Source organism: Varanus komodoensis, unplaced genomic scaffold, assembly GCF_004798865.1.
Source record: "Varanus komodoensis strain SLA01 unplaced genomic scaffold, ASM479886v1 scaffold17, whole genome shotgun sequence".
NCBI classification, from domain to species: domain Eukaryota; kingdom Metazoa; phylum Chordata; class Lepidosauria; order Squamata; family Varanidae; genus Varanus; species Varanus komodoensis.
In genome coordinates this window covers 11,098,887-11,120,046 of record NW_025335505.1, presented here as the reverse complement: position 1 = coordinate 11,120,046, position 21,160 = coordinate 11,098,887, and positions in this window count along the sequence as shown.

Here is a 21,160-nt window from a genome sequence, read left to right as displayed (position 1 = left end):
GGTGAAAATTGGAATGAAAGGTAGGAATTGTCACACAGTACCAAAATATCCCAGTGGCCAAACCAAGCCAACTGGAATATCATGGTGGGAATTCTAGAAAAGCAGGGAAATTTTTTATAAAAGAAAAGGGTTCTTAGGGTTCCAAGCCACTGGGAGGCTCTAAAAGCAGCTGCATTGGCTCCCATTTTGTTTCCAAGCCCAATTCAAAAAGACGATTATGACCCTGAAATCCCTACTTGAAGTTTGGGACTAGAAGACCTAGAAAAACAGTCTTATCCATTGCAACACACTGGCTCTCTCACTGAGCTGGCTTTGCCCAAGTCCCCTCCAAAACCTGGATCTGACACTGACCTTTTCTGACGGAGTCCACCCCAGTATGAAGATCTTCCTTTTTAGGAGGGCTTTTCCCCTTTAGCAGCTCATCAGGCTGACAGTGGCTGATATCCTATTTCTGCTTTTATCTGTCGCTGATGCTTTGACGATAATGATTTTTAAACTTTGCTTTTATTGCCTTGCTATTTTTACTGCATTTTAATTTTTACCCCACACATCAGTCAAAAAGGGTCTTAAGTGACTTATTACAGCTTATAAAAACAGACAAGTGTTGCAACTAAGTGCAGGTTCAAATCCTCACAGATTTTCTTCATCCGTGGTGTGCACAGAGGAACAAAGAGAGAGGGGTTGACAGAAATTAAGATTGTGCCTCCAAAATGTGTCAGTAGAGTTTCTAAGTACATTTTCATAGGACAACGAACATACATTTGAAACATCATTTGGTGGGTAAGTAGCAGTAAAAAAAGTGAGAAAGAGGTTAAGTGCATGCTTCTTCCTTGCCACTTTCAAATCCACTCGCTGAAGCATCTCTACCATTAACAAATAAAGTAATAAATAATATTATAATATAATATAATAATAACATAAAATATAAACGGCATCAGGGCATGGAGTTCAAGAGTAATATGCCATTTGTCTCTTGTGTATGCTGAAGTTTAGAGGCAGTTTCAGTGGTATTTTCTTTCATGTAATGTTTAAATTTTCGTGTGGGAGTTTCCTTTAAAAACAATGGACTTGAGGGCTGTTTTACAGCCAAACTGATAATGCCAAAAACCAAGTCTTTGACATCTTACACAGAGCCACCATTTCTCAACATCCCTTCCGCTTTTCCTATGCCAAGGCTTTGCTAGATTGGAGACTATGAACTAAATGTCACGTTGTCTCTGAGGAGCTCGATGGGATGGACTCATCCAGCAATACACACCCTAGTTCACAAGAGAGAAATGTAGACGTGCTCCTGCGGAAACAGTAAGCCTAGCAGAGCAGCCTTCCAAAACTGGGATTCCCTCCAGATGTGTTGCCCTCCAACTCCTAGCGTGTCCCAGCCTGCTGGATCATGCCGAAAACTATGGGCTGACACATCTGGAAGGCACCAACTTGAGGAAGGCTGCAGTATTCATCTGAAAAAAGCTAAACTAAACTAAATGTGCTGGAGCCATATGAAAAGAATCACATGCGGCAGAATAAATACCACCAATAGTTCAGAATGTATATCTTTAGTTATCATAGAGACAAATGTATTATTTTGTGCACATATCACACTTCTGGTCCTCATATTTCTGCTTCTCTCAACAGCAGCCTGGGACCAGTTTCAGGATCAATTCTTAATCCAAAATCTTGGATAGATGAGCTCTCCTTGTCTCGTATAAGAAAGAGCAAAGGATATTGGCTATTCATAATGATTAATCTTTCTTATATGAGTCACCAAATGCTCTTTGAGAGAGTGTATACATTTATGATTCTCAAGTAAAAAAATAATTCCAAATTGTGTCCTAGTTCATGAGCAATATCCAAATTTTCTCTTGGCATAACAATTTCCTGCAGAATCCATTACTGGCCTTATTTTCCCAGAGAGGTTGTTACATTGTCCTCAGGTGCCATTTTTTCATGGTGTACATGGGACTCCAGCATTGTTGCAGCTTGCTGGGTCATTCAAACACAGGTAGCAAGGATTCTTTGAGGGTTAGACAAACATTAAACAACACTAAAATAAACCATGTAATAATCCAGGGATAATCTATTTGGTTGAAGAATCTTCTAACTTTATCTATGTATTTCAAATGAATGAAGGATTCCCACTCATAAGTTTTAGAGTTTCTTAGATATATTACTACAGAGTATAGAAAAAGACAGGCATTCACCTAAAAGAGTTTGGAAGAGATAAAAATAATTGATTTAATGCAAGAGATTCTGATTTGATATCATATCTAATATTCATGTACCTTGGTATTTTCTTTCTCCTTATGAAAAGAAAAAGTGAAAGAAAAAGACAGGCATTTGGATTAGCTTCTCACCCAAGAAAATGAGGATTCAAATGTATATGTTTTCTTCAGCCTCAGTTGACACAAAGAAAAAATACAGAGGTGTAGGAAGGTATCTGGCAACAGTTGATTTTCCAGGTAAATATACCTAAATAGGGCACCAAACACACATTAAAAATTTACTTGTGGAGAGAACAACCCCTGTCATCTAAGCTACAATGTGCCACCACAAGCCAGGCACTTGCCCAATGCCACATACTGAATGTAAGCAGTGATGTGTTCAAGATCACTGCTTTACTTTACTCCAAGTCTTTACTCCAAGTCTTGAGTCAAGTCTCAAGTCTTTACTTCCAAGTCTAAGTCGAGTCTCAGGTCATTGCAATAAATTTTCAAGTCAGGTCTCAAGTGTCTTTTCAAGTCTCCCCCTGCCCCCTTGTTCCTCCTTCCCACTACCTCCCTCATGAAGAAAATAGGTGCTGAAGCCCTTCCCCTTCCCCCTATCACAACTCCCTCCTCCCTTTCCTGTCCTCACCCCCTTGAAACTCTCTCCCTCCCACCAACCCTGCTGCATTCATGCCCATCTTCCACGATATCCTACCACATGGTAAACCCTAGAGTGACTCAGGCATAAAAACTGTAGAAATCTGAGTAGAGTTGAGTCACTTGCTCATTGCTTCTGAGTCGGGTCCAAGTTAAGCCACTGATGTGACTGGGGCCAGACCTGGGAGTTGCTCGGCTTCCGTCCCCAACACCGGTGGCAAGATGGGGATCACCACCCGGGTACTCAGCCTCTAGGCTCAAACAGCTCTATGCCATTATCTTCTGACTCCATAAGGAAGGCTTTTGGAGGGCTTTCATGCATAGTCACCACAGCTTAGAGATGCCTTGATGGCATATGACTAGAGCAGCAACAGGAATTTTAGAAATCTGCCATGCTTTCACCTTTGGAGACTCTGTGATCAAAGAACAGACCTGGGCAGTATTTCCCATTGAATGTTCCCATTTTTGTTCTTTTTTTATCATACCCTATTTATGAAACTTGAGTTGTGTAGCATGAGGGCCAAAACAGATAATACTGTTAAATCTGTTTAAAACTGGTGTTACACCTACATTTAAACCTAGATTTTAAAACCTAGCACCTCTATTTTTGTTAATTTTTACGCTAAAGTAGGTGAACGGCCAGATCTTCGTCCATCCTGAGGCTGCAGCAAAGGACGGCATATAAATGTTTTAATAAATAAATCTTCAAGCACCCCCTCCTTCCCATGCCCTGAACAAAATTTAAAGTAAAAATGAAAAGATGACAAAACTGGTAGACAGAGTTTTAAAGTAATGTCTGTTTTGGCCCCAGTCACTGTATTTGAGGCAGACAGTGCAGGATATAATTTTTGGAAGTAAATAAAAGAATTCTTTTCATGACTACACCCTTCTAGTTAGTGTATCTATTAGTCTTGTTTCTGTCCTGTCTGGCAAACATCAAGTGCCATTGTCTGCCTTCCCATGGCATGCATATGCTCTGTCCTTGCTGACAGATAACAGCGCATGTGTGACACTGATGAGCTGGGTTCGGCTGCTCATGTTCTATTCTATATCAAATGTTTCAGCTGCTCTTTTCTTCCTAGCCATTGTAATCTCTGAAGGATGTGGATCTGTTGCAGTCACTAGTACTTCAAATACTGGGTAAGTGAAAAGCCATTGTAGGGTTGCTATGGGATCTGTATTTTATTTTTCTACCTCGGCCTGTTTAAATTAAGTAGCTCAAGAGGGGCAGCAGCTTATTCCCCATGTGTAACAAGTTCAAGTGGGACAATGGATCTGTGTGGCAAAGGATTAACAGGAAATGGGGCGGGCCCATTGTTCACCATTAATCAGAAAATTAGAACTATACATCTAGTGATCGCATTGTTCCGCTGCTACAAGACACTAAGAATGGGAGTTTCCCTTTCAGGAGGGGTGGGGAAGGGAAAAATCCGTTTGAAGAAAACCTTTCATTTTCATTTTAAGCTGCTTCCACCAAGCTTTCACATCTCATTATCTCTCAAGACAGACAAAATGTGTAAATCCTATTTAAAAAAATCTAGAATGGCTTTTCACAAAATGCACCAGTAACAATCACTCTGTGTGTTGCTGATGGTAAAAGTCTGTCTTTGGGAATGCAATGAGATGTCTTGAAGCCATGATTTTTTCTGTTTTCTCTAGGTAGGCTGATTTGGCAAGGTCTGCACATTATAGTCAGTAATAAATGATTAAGGGCCAAGAAAGGGACACCTTTAAACCCATCTGGTGGCTTCTTCACTTACACCTGCAGATGAAATATTCCCAGTCTCAGTCAGGGCAGAGACAGGGTGGCCTTTTAGATCTGGAAATGCCCCTCTGCACCTCCTCTAGAGTAAAGGGAGGAAGAAAGGCAAAGAAGTGAGCTACAGATTTAAAGTCTCTTTCACACGCACACATAGCCCATGCCTTCCTTTGCCATGTTTTCTTCTCATTGATTCCATGGGAGACTATTTGTATTGTACATCCTTGTTTGTCAAACATAGCACAGAACCACTTTTTGGCAGAAACTTGACCACGACCGTCCGCAGGTGGAAGAAAGGGCTGCCCACTGGCATTCGTAGACTAGCCACAGGGCTTGCTCTCAGGTAAGCAATACAGGATTGTGGCCTTACAGTACAGTCTTATCTGTACTGTGACTCAGAAATGTCCCATTGCGTTCAATAAGGTTTACTCCCAGGTAAATGCTTGTGTAAATAAATTTTGCCTGGTTGGAAGCTGCACACAACCCAAAGTGGGAGAGATCCACCCATGTTGTCATGCATAGTCCTCCACAGTACCTAGGATCATCTAAACTCACACATAAACATGTATGCCCTCAGGCTGAAAAACTTCCCCACTCCTGGGGTATAGCAGTGCACGCCATGTGTGACACAGAAATGTAAAGAGAAGGTCAAAATCTAGTACTTCTTTCAGTGAAAAATTGAATAAACATATGATTTCTCAAAGGCTGTCACCAAAAACTGCAGATTTTATGGACTCCTGATTACAGCTACATGCATGGAGATTGTTTGTTTGTACATTTTAACTGAAGTATTGTTTTCTTAGTTTGCTTACAAAGAAACAGCAGGCTGCTTGCAAGAGCTTGAATTTCTGTTTTATAAATTTTCTTTTTATTAATTTAAGTAAGTGTTGATGTTTTGCATAGTGCTGTGTTTTGATATGGCTTTTGCCTATCAAGAGAAAAGCAGCCCTTATTATCAAGCTTTGTCTAGGATAGTTGACTTACTGTCCTTACAAGTTTTGTGATTCCTGCAGAATATAAATTGTTGTTTGGGGAAACTCACATACTTAGCAGAGAACACCTGGTAATGGTCAGTTTCAATGAGCAGGATGGTGTTTGTGAAACAGAGTCTCGTTAAAAAAAGGTAATACTGCTTCTCTTAACTTCTTTTTAACAGCTTGATGGTCTCTCCAGGAGCTCCTATAGACATAACAACAACTTCTCTTCAATTATCCCTAGCTCCTTAAATCACATTGTTTCAGTTGTACACTTTTATTCCCTTCACTGCCCTTAGATGATCCTTTTTTTCAAGGTCAGTACTGCCCTTTTCATTGAATCAAAAAGATGTAATAAAGAGATCTACCAACATGTAGAACAATTTTCAATGTAAACCTTCATCAATTATACAGTGTACTAATCGATCAAAAAAAATTGTCCAGCTCTGCCAATATTCCAGTGCTATTAGTCCAACACAGAACCAGTGAAGTGTGGTGGTTAGAGTGTTGGAATGGGAACCTGGGAAATCTGTACTGTAACTACATCCCCAGTACTTGGTGGATCATACTTAAGATTTGGATGCTATGGTACTTCCACTTGCCATGTAAAAAAAAAAAATCTCCAGCAGTTGCCATTTACTTTAGAGCCCATTATCTTTTATTTCCTGAGAACAGTATGACACTAAAAATTGTCTACATGAAGCATTTATAGTGAGCCTACTGCTCCCTACTCACAGTGGTCCGTGGGTGCTTTAGACAATGACATGACTTTACAATTTCACTTCTTTGTCTAAAAAGCCATTTCAGTGAGGATCCTTAAAGCAGCAGAAATACAGTATTATTCTTGAAAGTAAAATGCAATGCTGTATTCACTTGCGCTATTTGGCTATAGTACAGTGCCACCTAGAGGTTTTATAGTAGAAAAGCGAAAGGAAATGTGCTTTGTGTAGTGCTGGGATCTCAATTTTGCAATGAAACCAAAAATAGATACAGTGCATTAATAGGCTTAAGCAGGAAAGCACTTAATCAAGTTTTTGCAGTGGTTTTCAGATGGTTACAAGCACAAAGAGATCTCCATAAGTGAGCTAATAAGTACTTCCTGCAAAGCTAATAAAATACTGAAACTTTTATTCTGCTTGCTCCCTTGCATCTAAAAAAAAAAAGAAAAGAAAAGAAAAAAGATGTTCTATTTTTTCATCCATAATAAAGTGGTGCCAGTCAGCACACAAACATGTCTGGTGGTTTTCAGAATTGAAATCCTGCTAGCCCTGCATATGGTCTGTACTGGTACCATGACTTTGGCCAGTAAAACAGGTTTTGTAGCGCTTCAACAGCCTGTACAACTGTTTTACAGCAAAAAGATCAGAGTGGACACCGAGATACAAAGTAAGACATGGTTTTCTCATAATCATTTCTTCTATCATTATTTAGAAAAGGAAATTATAGTGATTCTTTTTCATCCCTCTGGGAGCAGCTTCCACTGGCATGAATGAAAAGCCCCTCTGGTCTGTTCATCCTTGGTACACCATGGGAAAGAAGCCAATTATAATAAATAAAAAGGTAAGGTCTGTTTCTGTCTTGCATACTGAAAATTAACTGTTGTTAAATTCTTGTTAAAATGCAGGTTCTCTAAGCACTGGTTCCACCCAAATGAAAGCCAAGATCATAGTGGTCCACGATATAGGCTTCGATTCAGTGCTGCGTGAGATTTCTGCTCATGAGGTGGGGTTTCCCCATCCTTGACTGCCCCTACAGCCCCCCACACGCACCCTAAATCCACCCTGGAGACTCCCTTCATCACTCCAGAACAAATTTTGGGGTGCATGGATGGCAGAAGAGTGGAGGGGAAATCTCTTCTCCCTACAGTTTCCCTGATGAAACAACTCCAGTGGGCCCAAGCCACACTGTACAAAAATGTCAAAGCTGACATGTATCTCAGGGCATCAAATGGGGTAAAAGACCCACAGCTAATATACTTTCATGATTTATATGCTAGTATTTAATTCAATTGAACAATTTGTCAGTAAGATATATACATGTGAAATCAATAGCTCTGCTTTTACTGTTGCAAAATTTATTGCACAAAAATAGCTTTTGGGATAATTCTAGGCAAGTGTATTCATCTTTCTATATCACAGGATATTTTGAAGGGGGGAAATAGAATACAAGGGCTATGGAAGGATGATTAATGAGATCTTACATGCAAAGAAAGATACTTTTATATGTCATTGACCTTTGGAGGTCAAAGGGATTATAGGGCTGTTTGAAGTTCTGGAGGAATGGAGTGAAGAAACAAGAGGGCTTTCATGGAGCGATGAGATATTGTGGTAGAGATTTCAAGAACAGCTAGCACACTTTTCTTAACCCCCTTTCTCAGGTGAAAAATGTCTCTTTAAACAACAACAATAATCATAAAAAAATCAGTCTGCCCAGTCAACAGGATATGGCTTTTGAAATTCACCACCCTGTTTTAGGAGTGTCATTAAAGGTTCAAATGGCACAATTGGGATCCTTTTCACCAACAGTCGCAGGCTTGCCTCCAAAGTATGGGATTTAAGAGGTGAGAACAAATACCCTGGAGAGGTGACCGCTGCTCATTCTCCCTTCCTACGCTTTCCCCTTGAACAAAGCCAGTCTGCTACCAGCTCATTTGCACCACATTTGAGCACCATCTTGTCACTCGGGCCTCTGTGTGGCATCACCAACCTCCAGGGCATGGAGCCAGCGCCATGCACGGTGCCAGAGGCTGGACCCTCAGCACGGCCCAGGTGCCCCCTTTCCCCTGTGCAGCTTCTGTGCAAGGAGAACACCTGAACAGTGGCCCCTTCAAATATACAGGCACAGATGGGAGCTGCTTTCCTGGGTGCTACTCCACCCATCTCCACCATGTGTGTGAATAAGGGGTAGACAAAATCTCTGTGCCCTTGGGCAAGTTGAGTAGTTGAGCAACTTAACTGGGCATCATCACAACATGGGAGACATGGCTACTCACAAAGGGCAAGCAATTTGCACAAAGAATGGGGTACAAAACAGAGGGGAGGTGTGGGTTCCAACACACTAAATAACTGAAGCCTCCATTTTCAGTCCCAAAACATGATTTCACAGGTGTCAAGGTTTTTAGAGCTGCTAAAAAAGCTCTCTCACACTCTGAATCACACCCACACATTCATGGAATCATGGAATGGTAGAGCTGGAAAGAGCCATGAAGGCCATCAGGCCCAACCCCCTTGATATGAGTGTGGGTTTGGGACTGAGACAATCTGGATTCTAGTCCCTGCTCAGCCATGGAGCCCACCGGATGGTTTTGGGCCAGTCACAAACTCTCAACCCAACCTACCTCACAGGGTTGTTGTTGTGAGGTCAAGACTAAAATCAGGAGGAAGAGAATGATGTAAGCTGCCTTAAGCTTGAAAGAAAGAAAGAAAGAAAGAAAGAAAGAAAGAAAGAAAGAAAGAAAGGAAGGAAGGAAGGAAGGAAGGAAGGAAGGAAGGAAGGAAGGAAGGAAGGAGTAAATCTAAGAAATAAATAAGAAAAGTATCTGGGGTACATTTTCCCTATCTTCAGATTGACATAACAGTATACCATGTTCATCAATATTTATATATCATTTCACAGAGAAGCATTTGTAAATTGCTTACTGAAGCAGTTTGCAAGGGAATATCAAATATACACATTAGTTGGCATATTAAAGGTCGGTTCAAAGATAGCTGGCAAAAAGCCAGAGTAAACAGGTACATTTTCAGGAAACTCCTAAAACATGCCAATATCGTGGCCTGGTGTACCTCACATGAGTCTTTCCCACCCAGCTGTGGGAAACCTCCATAAATAAAGTGCTATACAACTGAAATTAAATTCCATTAAATCAGAGTCCTTCATCTTACCTTTTATTTTAATAGACTCTGTCACCTGTAGCCATCTAGCAGGTCCTGTTCAGGTTACAACATGGGAATAATTATAACAACAGCTATTTTTCTTTCTTTTTACATGATGAAAAATGGACAAGAGTTTGCTTTCTAGTTCCTACACACAAGGAGGCACACACACTGAGTCTGAAACATGAGACAGGTCACTATTGCTTTCAGTCAGATTCAGGCTCAGGGGCAAAAAATACTTTAGTGTGAAGACTTACAAATGCAAATGATTTAGGCAATTATGCACATAAAAGAAGACTGAAATAGCTCCTTCTTAAAAGCTGAGACATAATCTCAGTGTTCTTTCATTTCATTGTGAAATAACTGATAACAAAACAAAAATCTTTGCAACAAACTGAATGAATGTGGTCATTTGTTTCATGTATGATCAAATGGTTATTATTAGGGTAAGCAAAATGCAAACAAGTTCTGTCTTGAAGTAGAAACAACCTTCTTTCAAGCTAATGTTCCAATAATAGTCTATTTTCCCCAGATTGCTCCCACAACTGCTGGTTGCTGGAAAAGTCAGATGAATGCTGGAGATAGTGGCTTTATTTCTGTTTGCCATCTCCCACAAGGGAGAACATAGCAAAACTGCATCATTTGGTTTCTGTAGCTTTCTTTCCAGCTGGGTTAGTCTTCATTTACCCGATTGATTCTGAAGATTAATGCTTGCTTTACCAAGCACTATCTCCTTGTCCACTGTCCCTGAGAGACCAGAAATAGAGGCTAAATCAAACTATAGTTTTGCTACCACAAACTATAGTTTATTGTCCAGTCTTCAGATTCAGATGCCACAGGAAAGTGTGGTTAGCTTAAATCCAATTCAGAAGCTTCTGATGACTTCATCACAGATATGAAAGAGAAGGCAAGATACTGATGAATTTACAAGCTTAAAGTTAGCCATGGCTTGTCCATGTAGCAGGAAACCATGGTTCCCATTTACACCTGAACAGAGCCAATTTCACGTAGCCTCTGTTTTATGCATCAGGCTACTTTCAGGGCTTCCCAGTGTTGCCCCCAATTCCCCAGAAATTCACCAAGACCCACCCACAATTGCCACCACATCTGCTCTCAGTGCAGCAGCATGAAAAATCTTCAGTTCTCTAAGGACGCCTTGTTCATAACAAGAATTGCGCTCCTGGGAGACTTCCAAGAGCTAGCATTGCTTGCTAGCAAGGTGCGCATTTCCTATGTATGCACCTTGTTCCTTCCAATGTCACCGCTTTTTTCCTGTAACAATTGCAGCAGCAAATTTGGTAGTTGGAGGTAGGAGCCACATGCAGTCTGCATGTTCCTCAGCTTGCTGCACAGTAACTACGAGCGATTTTTCTTTTGCATGCCAAGAACTCTAAAGCTGAGATGATAAAAAAAATGAAACTGCACGAGCACTAGCTTTCTGTGTGAATGACTGTTTCTCTTGCTAACATAAAAACAGTGCTTTAACCACTGTAAACAAAGGCTCTTTCCATATCCTGCTAAGGATATCCTGCTTTGCACTTGCTTTTCCTCATGTTCTGGAAAGAATTTTAAAAGCATTTTTATCTGTGACAGACAGGCATATTTTTACAGATTCGCAACTACATGTTCACAAAAATGTTTAGCATCAAATATTTATTATATGCATGCATGAATTAAAACGATGCATAACAAAGGGTCTGAGCCATTCAGTTATGTTCACAGGGTAGCACCTACTAGAAAATTCAGCCATGCAAACATCCTTGAGCTGTTGAGGGTATACCGCAACAGTGTTGTGGTGCAGGCCCCATTCGTTTCAGGTTGGCTTAGGTAAGGTAAAGTTATCTGTGTGGTCTTATATAGACACTGCTCTCATGAACTATTAAAAAACCCTAAATATTATGTAAATACATAAAGTACAATTGGTAGAAATGTACTCAGGAAGGAAACACTAGGTATTCCCCACTATGCACAATAGAATTGCAACTAACTTTGTATTTCTGAATGAGTTCATGGTCAACTGCCCCAACTTGGTGCCCTCCAGATAGCTGAGGATGCTAGGAGTTGTAGTCCAACATATCTGGAGGGAATCAGATTGGTGAAGGCTGGTTCACAGGAACAACTGTATCCATCAGTGGTTATTAATCCATTAATATACTGCTAAGAATGTCATGTAATGCTGAAGATCTGGGCTGGAATGTCGGAAGAAACCTCTCTTCAGTCCTTAGAATCTCTAGCTAAATGGGGCACAGAGCAGTTGATGGAAAAGCTCTCAGCTTGAAACTCTTGAGCAGCCTTTCCCAACCTGATGTTCTTCAGGTATTTTGACCTACAACCCCCAGAATTTCTGACCAAAATTTCAGCCAGCTGGAGCTGATGAGAGTTGAGATCCAAAACCTCTGGAGTGTTACAAATAGGCTGCTGTGGGCCAAGGCTATTTCCTTTGGGGGCAGTTCAGTGGCATAGTGCATGACACGCTTTGCATGCAAAGGTTCAATCCCTAGTGCTTCCTGGTAAAGCTTCTTGGATAGCAGGCAGTGGGCAAGTCCCCTCTGTGAAACTCTGGAGAACCACTGCCAGTCAACATAACTAGCTGAGCAGCTTGCTATTTTCCTGTCAGTACAGTCAAAGCAGACTAAAACGATAATATTTTTCAAGGCAAGACTGCAACTTTCACGCGACGGTCTGCTTCTTTGAAAACATTTCTCTAGGGTCAGCAGTACCATGCGACCGACAAGTCTCTCTTTCTTCCCACGGTTCACATGACTGAGCATCCCTCACCTAGTTCTTCATGTTCCTGACATCCAATACTGTGCAGAGAACAGCAGAATGTGATTCACGGTGCAATGCTATACTTGAGATTCTTTGACTGAGGAGCCTCGGATTTAGTGGAAGCTCTGCCTCTCAAGCAGAATGCAAACTAAACTACGCTACTGCCACAACACAAAGTAGGCCAATGCATGGTGCTTTCTCCAGGTTTTTCAAGGCCCTGGGGCAAGGCCCCCTTCACAGCCCCTTCTCCCTGCGAGTCCATCTTTTTGCCAATGTTGCCACCAGATGCTGTTGTTCCTCATTCCCTTTCTCAGCACATGCCTGCTTGTCAAGGCAGGAAGACCATGAGCAAGGAGTCAGGGGGCTCTGCTGCTGCTCCTCCATGTTGTCTGAGGAGGCAGGTGGACGACAGTGCAGAGGAGCAGGACATCCAGGGCAATTGCCATGGGCCCCTGATGGGATGTGGGCCCCCAGCAAGTACCCAAGCATAATCAGTCTTGATGCCAGGGATATTTTTTTAATATGGGTGCGTGTGTGCAAAGATATCATGTGAGGTTATGATTCACAGGAAGGTTCGATAACTTTATCTTGAATATATGTGAGACTGAGCTCAAACAAAGCAAAACAAATTCATTTGTTGTATTTGCTCTTATAACTTCACAAAAACTAGAGATATAGGTATGACTAAGGAACAATTACATGAAGCTTGAGCTATAATCAAACCAAGCTTCAATTACCAGTAAACACAAAACTCGACCATGGTGTTCCTAATACTATAGTATAGTATACAGTATCTATACAGTAGTATAGATATTTACACACACACATACATTTCCCCTTTATAAGGGGGATTTTACTTTGAACATGGCAAACATTAATTTCTCACATTAAAGACATGAATGCCTTACAAATGTATATCATTATACCATGCACACACAAAAACAACTTTGAAAAACAGCATACCCTTTCATACTACACAAATTAAAGCTTTTCTGTTCTTTGCATTGATCTCAAATACCCCTCTTGGAGTTCAACCCTTTCCTGTTTTTTTCATTAAACAGAGAAACAGTGTGTGTTCATACCCTGCCTCCATTTCTCATAATATTCAGCAAGGGGAGCCCAACCTCACAGCAAGAGTTTTAACATGCACTACTTGGGAAATGGGATTTAGGTGAATATTTCTATAGCTTAGCACCTATAATATTGTGCCACTGTTGGAGTATTATAGACAAACCTCAACAGGCCTACAGGAAATTAGTAGCTTAATTTCTACTGGCATAGCCAAGGCAAGGCTATCCTGGCCCATATTTTGCACCATCATTTTAAGGATGTTACATGGCAAGCCAAATTAGCATCTAATTCTCACTAGAAAAGAGTGATGCTTTTAATTCCCTGGGTTCGTATTTGTGAACCAGCATCAACAGACTTAGTTCCCCATTTGAATAGCAGATGGCAGAAAAGAATAACATCCCTTGGGTTACCACATGCTACAGTCTCAGCATGAATGGGCAAAGAGAACTTCACATACCTCTCACTCCCAATTCTTTAATTAATTAGAGGACATTAATTAGAGGTCATTAATATGAGGACAGCAATGAACACTGAGGCAAGGTACGTAGATACTGAAGCAGTATGTTATCTGGACTGTTTGGTCTATGGTTCATACCATATGCCAAGTTACAGCACTCTGTGCAGGGACCCCAAACTTTAATGATCTATTGATATTTAAATGTATTGTATTTCTAACATTTGCATTGTGACCCAATCCAATAAGCTCTGTTCAGCATGTTTGCTATATCAGAACTTTATGGGGTAACGACTCCATCCAAATGAACTTTACAGACAACTCCATCCAAAAGAGTTTTTATAGCTAAGAAAGAATTTGAATCTGGCTTTCCAATAGTCTACATATGATAGTAAACTTTTCTGTAATGGTCTCTTATTACTTCAGTCACTAGCATTTAGTTATTTATTTGAGCTCAGCTGCTGAGATGGTTGAAGCTCCTTTCTCCCTACCTGGTTTGGCCTAAGAAGGGGGCTATGGCACATTTGGTGGGCTTCCCACTGTCTTTGGCTACTGAAATCTAGATGGATCATTGCTTAATTCACCATGGATCTTCCACTTGGCTACTACAAATCATAACAGGACCTCTTGGCAGCAGCAGATTTCTTACCATTTGCTCCATAACCTCCATTGGTACTAGACTTCTGTTCTTTATGTCTGCAGTCTTTTGCTTTATCTCACTTCTTTCCAATTTATATCCTGCCTTTTTCCTACAAAGGGCTCAAGACAGCTTACATCATTCTCCTCCTCCATCTTATCCCACAACAACAACCCTGTGAGGTAGGTTGGGCTGAGAGTCTGTGACTGGCCCAAAGTCACCCAGTTGGCTCCATGGCTGAGTGGGGACTCGAACCCAGATCCCCTGAGTCCCAGTCCTGTGCTCTTCACCACTACACCACACTGGCTCTCTCTTCCATGTATATGCCCTTGGAAACGCAGTATCTCCTCTGCTCTGGCTGTTAGATCCCTGGGGCTGATTCACACCAGTTATTTTCTTCCACTAGCAATTCACTCCAACCATCATAGGGAAACAGCTGCATGAATAGCACAATGGGCACATTTAAACGTCTTGCCAACCCAAGTAATGTGCCATGGTGGGTTCTTGTTCTGTGACCATGGTCCAAGATCCTGCTTGTGCTTCCCCAACAAATAGGTGAGCCATTTGCACTAAACTCTGGTCTTTTGTAGGCAAGGTGAGATACAACAAATGACAAGGAAGCACGGACAAGATTCAGGACCATGCCCAGAAAGCAAAGCCAAGTGCATGTCTGGGATCCAAATTTCTATAGAATGGTTGTTATTTGCTTGAATTCTAAGCGCAATGAATGATAGGACATTCACAGAAGAGGCCTCATCCTATAGCCCTCTCTGTTGCTCTGGCTAGAAAGCTCTCTAGAGATTTGTAAGACCCTCCTGAACATGTGGGGGTGCCACGCAGAGCTTCCCTTGTTCAAAGTGCCTCAGGTCAATTCCTGCCTCCCTTAGTGGCCACCTCCCTTTAGCCTAATCAAAAGTGTTCACCAATCATCTGGAATAGGCTTCATTGAAGAGGGGAGGTACAAGATTGTCCCATTTCATGAATTCCCCTTTGTTCATCGGTCTTAGGAGCCATGCTGATGATGCAGAATCCCCATCCTCATCTGCCTAAGTTTATCATCTCACTATATCTGAAGACAGGGAAGGAGAACAAGCAGAGGAAAAGAGACTCAGGGAGCAATAAGAAACAATGTGCTCAACTATCTTATCTTGGGGATGAGACCTTAGGGGTTTAAAGCTGGGGGAAAGGGAGAGGTGGAATCCCATAGCTGCACTGGGAAGGAATACCTTATCAGTGCACCTAGGCCAATGTGTTCTTGCTGTCCATCCTACCTCACAGCTCTGGAAGTGATAAACTAGTCCTCACCAACTTGATATCCTCCAGATGCTTCATCCCCAGTCAGCAGGGTCAATGGGCTCTGTGGTCCAAAACATCTGGAGGGCACCAGGTTGGGGAAGGATATAATAAACAAACTGGAATGTTACATGTGCTTGTTTTTATGAAAATGTTGTTACGCACATTGATTGCTTTGTAGTCAGCCTCCTACACAGCTTTTCTCTGGCACCCTTTAAAATATGTTTTTCCCCCTGCCTGCTCCACTTTCATCTTTCCACAGAGCATTTTTTATTTGCCAGATGGTGGATGCCACCAAAGGCTGGTAACAGCACTCAATCTGCTTTCAACAGCAAAGGCAACAGCAAAGGCATCTCAGGCAGGCAGGCATGCACAGATTTTGTAGATGGGTGGATGAGAGGGGTGCGTGTCCCTCTTATTAAATCAAAGGTATCACACCTGGACAGCAAGAATGTGATGCAAGTCCAAGACAGAAGGTTCTGAATTTAACCTGTGAAACAACTCCACCATAACTCTGAACGGGACATATTTATACATGACTGTGGCAAGTAGCCTTTTCCTTAAGCAAAAAGGAATGAAGCACCTATATGAGCTTGTGGTGTTGTGCTTGCAATGAAGACATCCTCATATGCAAAATGTTGCATACATGGATACAATTTCCATTTAAGGAAAAATGTGTAATTGTGACTACTAATATATGTGTTATTGTCCATGTCATAATGCAGGATTTCCATGTCTAGAACTCCCACCATCTGAAAACAACCCTGAGGAGTAATTTAAATTGGGGTTTCAAGCCTGGAGAGAAATGCTTTATTCCCTGCACTGTGACTCCAATCCAAATCTCTTTCTAAAGTTCCTACTTGTTGCAGTAGGAGAAACGTGCTGGTTTAGAAGTTGTGTGAGCCAAGTTCAGGCTTGTGGAATCTACTTTGAGGGGTTGGTTACTATAACCAAAAGATTCACCAACCAGAACTAACAGCACAATACTGGCTCAGATGGATGGACATACATTGAAGGAATTAAGAAACTTCTGAGCATGTCCTGAGAAACTCCTGGCCCAGGAATGTATGATCAACACCAGAACCAAGCTCACAAGTCCTTTCACACAAAGATCTAGTTCTGCTTTTTCCCTAAATGTTATTTTTTCTACACCTGCATTTAAGGAGAAGAAGCTTTTAACTCATGTGCTATTGTTAGGCACCTGGGAGTTAGAAACTCTTATCAATCTATTGTGAATGACCTATCATTCTTAGCATTATTACATTTCATTTCTATTCTGCCTTTCTTCATTTTGCAAGGAAACCAAGGCAATTCGCAAGACCTCACCTTTTCTATTTTACCTTCAGAAAAACCACCCTGTGAGGTAGATTAGGCTGAGAGGCAGTGACTGGCCAAACATCACCCAGGAAGCTTCAGGGCCAAATGGGAACTAGAAACTGCATTTTCCAACTCCCAATCTTACACTCAAATTACTGTATCATGTTGACTTTCCAGCAGATCCCAATCTATCTATTTCCTAAGACTGACCTAAGCCCATAGCTTTTGTCCTTTCCCCAGATAATAGCAGCTTTGGGGAAAATTAAAATGTCAGCATGCAGACAGAAGGTTAGACCACACTCCATAATGAGTGCATTGTGCCCTTGAAGCAGAGATAAAATAAATAAATATAATTTAAAAGGCATGAATGTTGGAATACTACTGCATGCATGTAAGAGCGTTACATGTGTAACAGTTCTTGGGTTATATAACAATGTGTTGCATTGAATTTAAGCCCCACGCTTCTCAGTGGGTCTACTATCACTAGGAACAACATAGGAGATAATCCTTGGTGATTCTTGCAAATAAAATAATAATCTAAACAGCAGTTCAGAAATTCCCAGCAACTCTCCCACATCCTCCCTGCCCCCCACCCCCCGCTGAGCCCTTAATGAACATGCTTCTGCGAGTACCGATCAGGAAATGCCAATGTTCGTAGGTAGAAGAACTATGTGGGTGGTTTGGGATGGATGCACCCATGCCTCTGGGGGAACAGATGTAGCCACTGATTCATTTTGCAAGCATGCGAGTTGAAGTCTACATCTGTGACAAGTTACATAGACCCAATAAGAAACTGAGCAACTGCAAAATGAAAGACGCGGAAGGAAAGGCCTGTCAAAATACAAAAGAAAAATGCAATCCAAAGCTTAAGAACCGAAAGCTTTTCATGTTCCTGGGTGTTTTCATACATATATTAGTGATCTGCTATAAAGTGTAAAATGGTTCCTAATATAATTTATAAATTTGTAATCAAGAATCAGCCTTATTTTCAATCTGCCAACATGCTTTTTCTATAGTGTTCCTGTGTGAAAGCAGACAATAACCATGTAGGCAGATCTTCCCTGTTGGTAAGCTGCCAATTGCTAAAATACAAGGGGAGTGTGTATAATAATTTAGTAATTGCCAGTTACTAATAATAGCCAATATTAGCAGTTAACCAATGACTAAAATTTATACTTGCCTATGCAATGTATTTGTCTTTTGTGTGTTAGGAATATTGCTTTTTGTTGTTTGTTTGTTCTTTAAACACTACACATCAGGATCACAACATAGCCAAGCATACCCACTCAAAAACAGGATAGCTCTTAGAGCTTATAAAAGTGAACACTAAAATGCAGTCATCAGATTATTCTCAATTTGACCCCTAAAACAGTATTGCTTATAGACAAGAAGGGATAAACCTTCAAGTGCCTGTCCTGGCACAGGTCAAGAAGATAGATGGCCACTGGTTTCAACACCATATAAAATGCATAATATAAATTGTGGCAGGAATTGTTAATCGGTTTTCTTTCCATTACACTAATGGTCACCTTAGAGATTTGTTTTAAAATGATGGGAGCTGCTCCACAATTAACTGGACAGCTGTGTCAAGAACAAGCAATCATAATCCTGTTATGATTGCTGAATCTTACTTAATATTTTCTTTCCAACACGGAAGCATCATGCTTGGTAACACAATTTGCTCAATACATGGGGTTTGATCCAGTTCTGCTTGTCTGCTAATGAAACGAAGACAGTGAAATAGATTTTCCCTCTGCCCTGCAGCCCCCTGTGACTTCCCAAACACAAACTTGTACTAGTAAAAGTCTGCTCATGGGATCTTTGATCCAGCCCATGGTGGGACTGCTTGTAGCACTTGTCTGCTGCATCTCTGCCAATCAACAATTTGGTCAGTCCATCCCTGTTACATGATTGAAAACAAGCTTTCATCAGATTCTGTAAGACCCATGCAAAGCCCTGCTCAAATAATAATGCATTTTATCCATGCAACAAATTTTGATGGTAATGTACAAAATGCGCTATCAGTAATTTGGAAATAGCTTGACATTATGGCTTGAACTTGTAAATTACCTGACTGTTTAAATAGTTGTTCTCCTCAGTAGTAAAGAATGGCTATGTTTAGTAGCGGAGTTGGAACAGATGATGGTCTATTAGTGAAGCATGTAGGGTGGGTAAAGACAGACTTAAAGAATTGAAATTTGAGGCAAAGAGACCAGACAAGGAAACATTTGATTGTCAGGATTTTGCCCCAAAGGAGCCAATGCACAAAAAGCCAAGTAGTATATATGAATCAATGCAATAATATTCATATGTTGTTGCATGTGCATATATATATATATATATATATATATATATATATATATATATGAATCTATGGTATCTTATGTTACTTTGAGATGCTATTTTGGATACATGCATCCCGCTATGTTTTTAGTACCTACAATTATAGCAGCTGTTCCAGGTCCTGTTCCAATTCAGTCAGTCAATCAATTTATTATTTGTGCTCTGCTCACACAGCACTCAGAACAAAGTCCAGCACAAACACATTAAAAATATAACAATAATTAAACTAAAAACAGCAATCTAAAATACAGGGCCAAATAGCAAAGAAAGCAGGCATTCTCAATTTTTTGGAAAATAAACATTTTCAATGGAAGTTATTGTAATCCCCAGGGTCAACCAAAAGGTTCAAAAGTCCAGGAAAGTCAATTATGAAGAGAGAGAGGATAGGTGGTGAAATTTTACCACTGTGAGATGTGTCATCCAGACCCAGCTCCAGAGTTCCCGCAAGGCAGGATGAGTTTTCTGGAACCACAGAGAGAATCAATGGTCCTCAGTTCACTGTGGCTTTTCCAGACATCCAGATTGAGGATCACCAATGCTGTGAGCCACCCCGAGGCTTCGGAGAATGCGGCGGCATAAAAATGTTTTAATAAATAATAAATAAATAAATAAATTTTACTACTGCTGGTATGGAAACACCATCATATCCCCTGGCAGACACACAAGTGGCCACTTGTGGCCTTTAATCTCAACTTCAGCCTTCATTTTTTAAAGATCCCTGTGGATTTGGAGTGGCTGGGAAGCATGGCAGACCTGCAGTCCTGAGTCAGGAAGGGGAGGGATGGAACCTGCATCAGGAGCGCAGCTGGACCAATCAGGACTGCAGCTGGACCAATCAGGAGGAGGCAGCTGTAGTCCACAGGCAAGAACAGGGAAAGGATGGGGACTTCACTCACAGGGGCTGCTGCAATGCATGGCAAAGCCAGGAGGATGAAATGAGGGGCACAGAAATCGCACTGCCCAGGTAGCCACACATTGGACCAGTAAGTTCAGGCAAAAATCAGTGCACCATGCAAACAGTCCTGGGTTGTTTGCCATGTTGTGTGAATCCAGGAAGATTGTAGCTTACACACTCTCAAGCAGCTAAAGGGTTAACAAAAGCAAGCATAATTACATCTTGGAGCCACAAAGTTTATATTCCCAATATGTGAAGACACAACATCAGCAATTTCTCTAACTTGAGGATTCCCTTGACTGATAGGTGATGATTAGCTACTGTGATTCTTGATTCATAATCACTGATTTACCTATTAGCTCCCTAAAGAAAGCACCTCCAGTCAGAGAATGATCATAGGGCCCACGTAATATAATTGGACTAAATCAGATTTTAGGAGATAGGCTGTATAATCCTTGCACCAGATAGTTCAGGCTTATGATCTTTAGAAATGGCGAACCACAACTGTTTTGGCCCTAGGAAGGCCTACAAGAGACTAACATTGTAGTTTAGAGTTACCCCAGGTAAGTAATATACATGTATTCTTCCTGCATACAATGTAGTTAAGACAGTCTCCCCTGGTTTTTATCCTAGGTTTTTATCTGCTTGAGAGAACAGTATGTTGGATCCATTGCACATTAATTTCACTGAGGACCTGCTGAAATCAAGACTGCTTTCCAGGCAAGGCTTTTATTGCACAATCACACTGCGTCCTACCTGGAATGTTGCTGGGAAGCCAGACTTCATCCATATTCTTCATCTGTAAAACTCTCATGCTTTCCTCCATTTTGTCTCATCTTTTTTCTTATCTCCAAAACTCCATTGAGGAGGAAAAGATAGAATGGTTGCAAATGCCTTCTGACTGGTAATGCTGGGAGACTT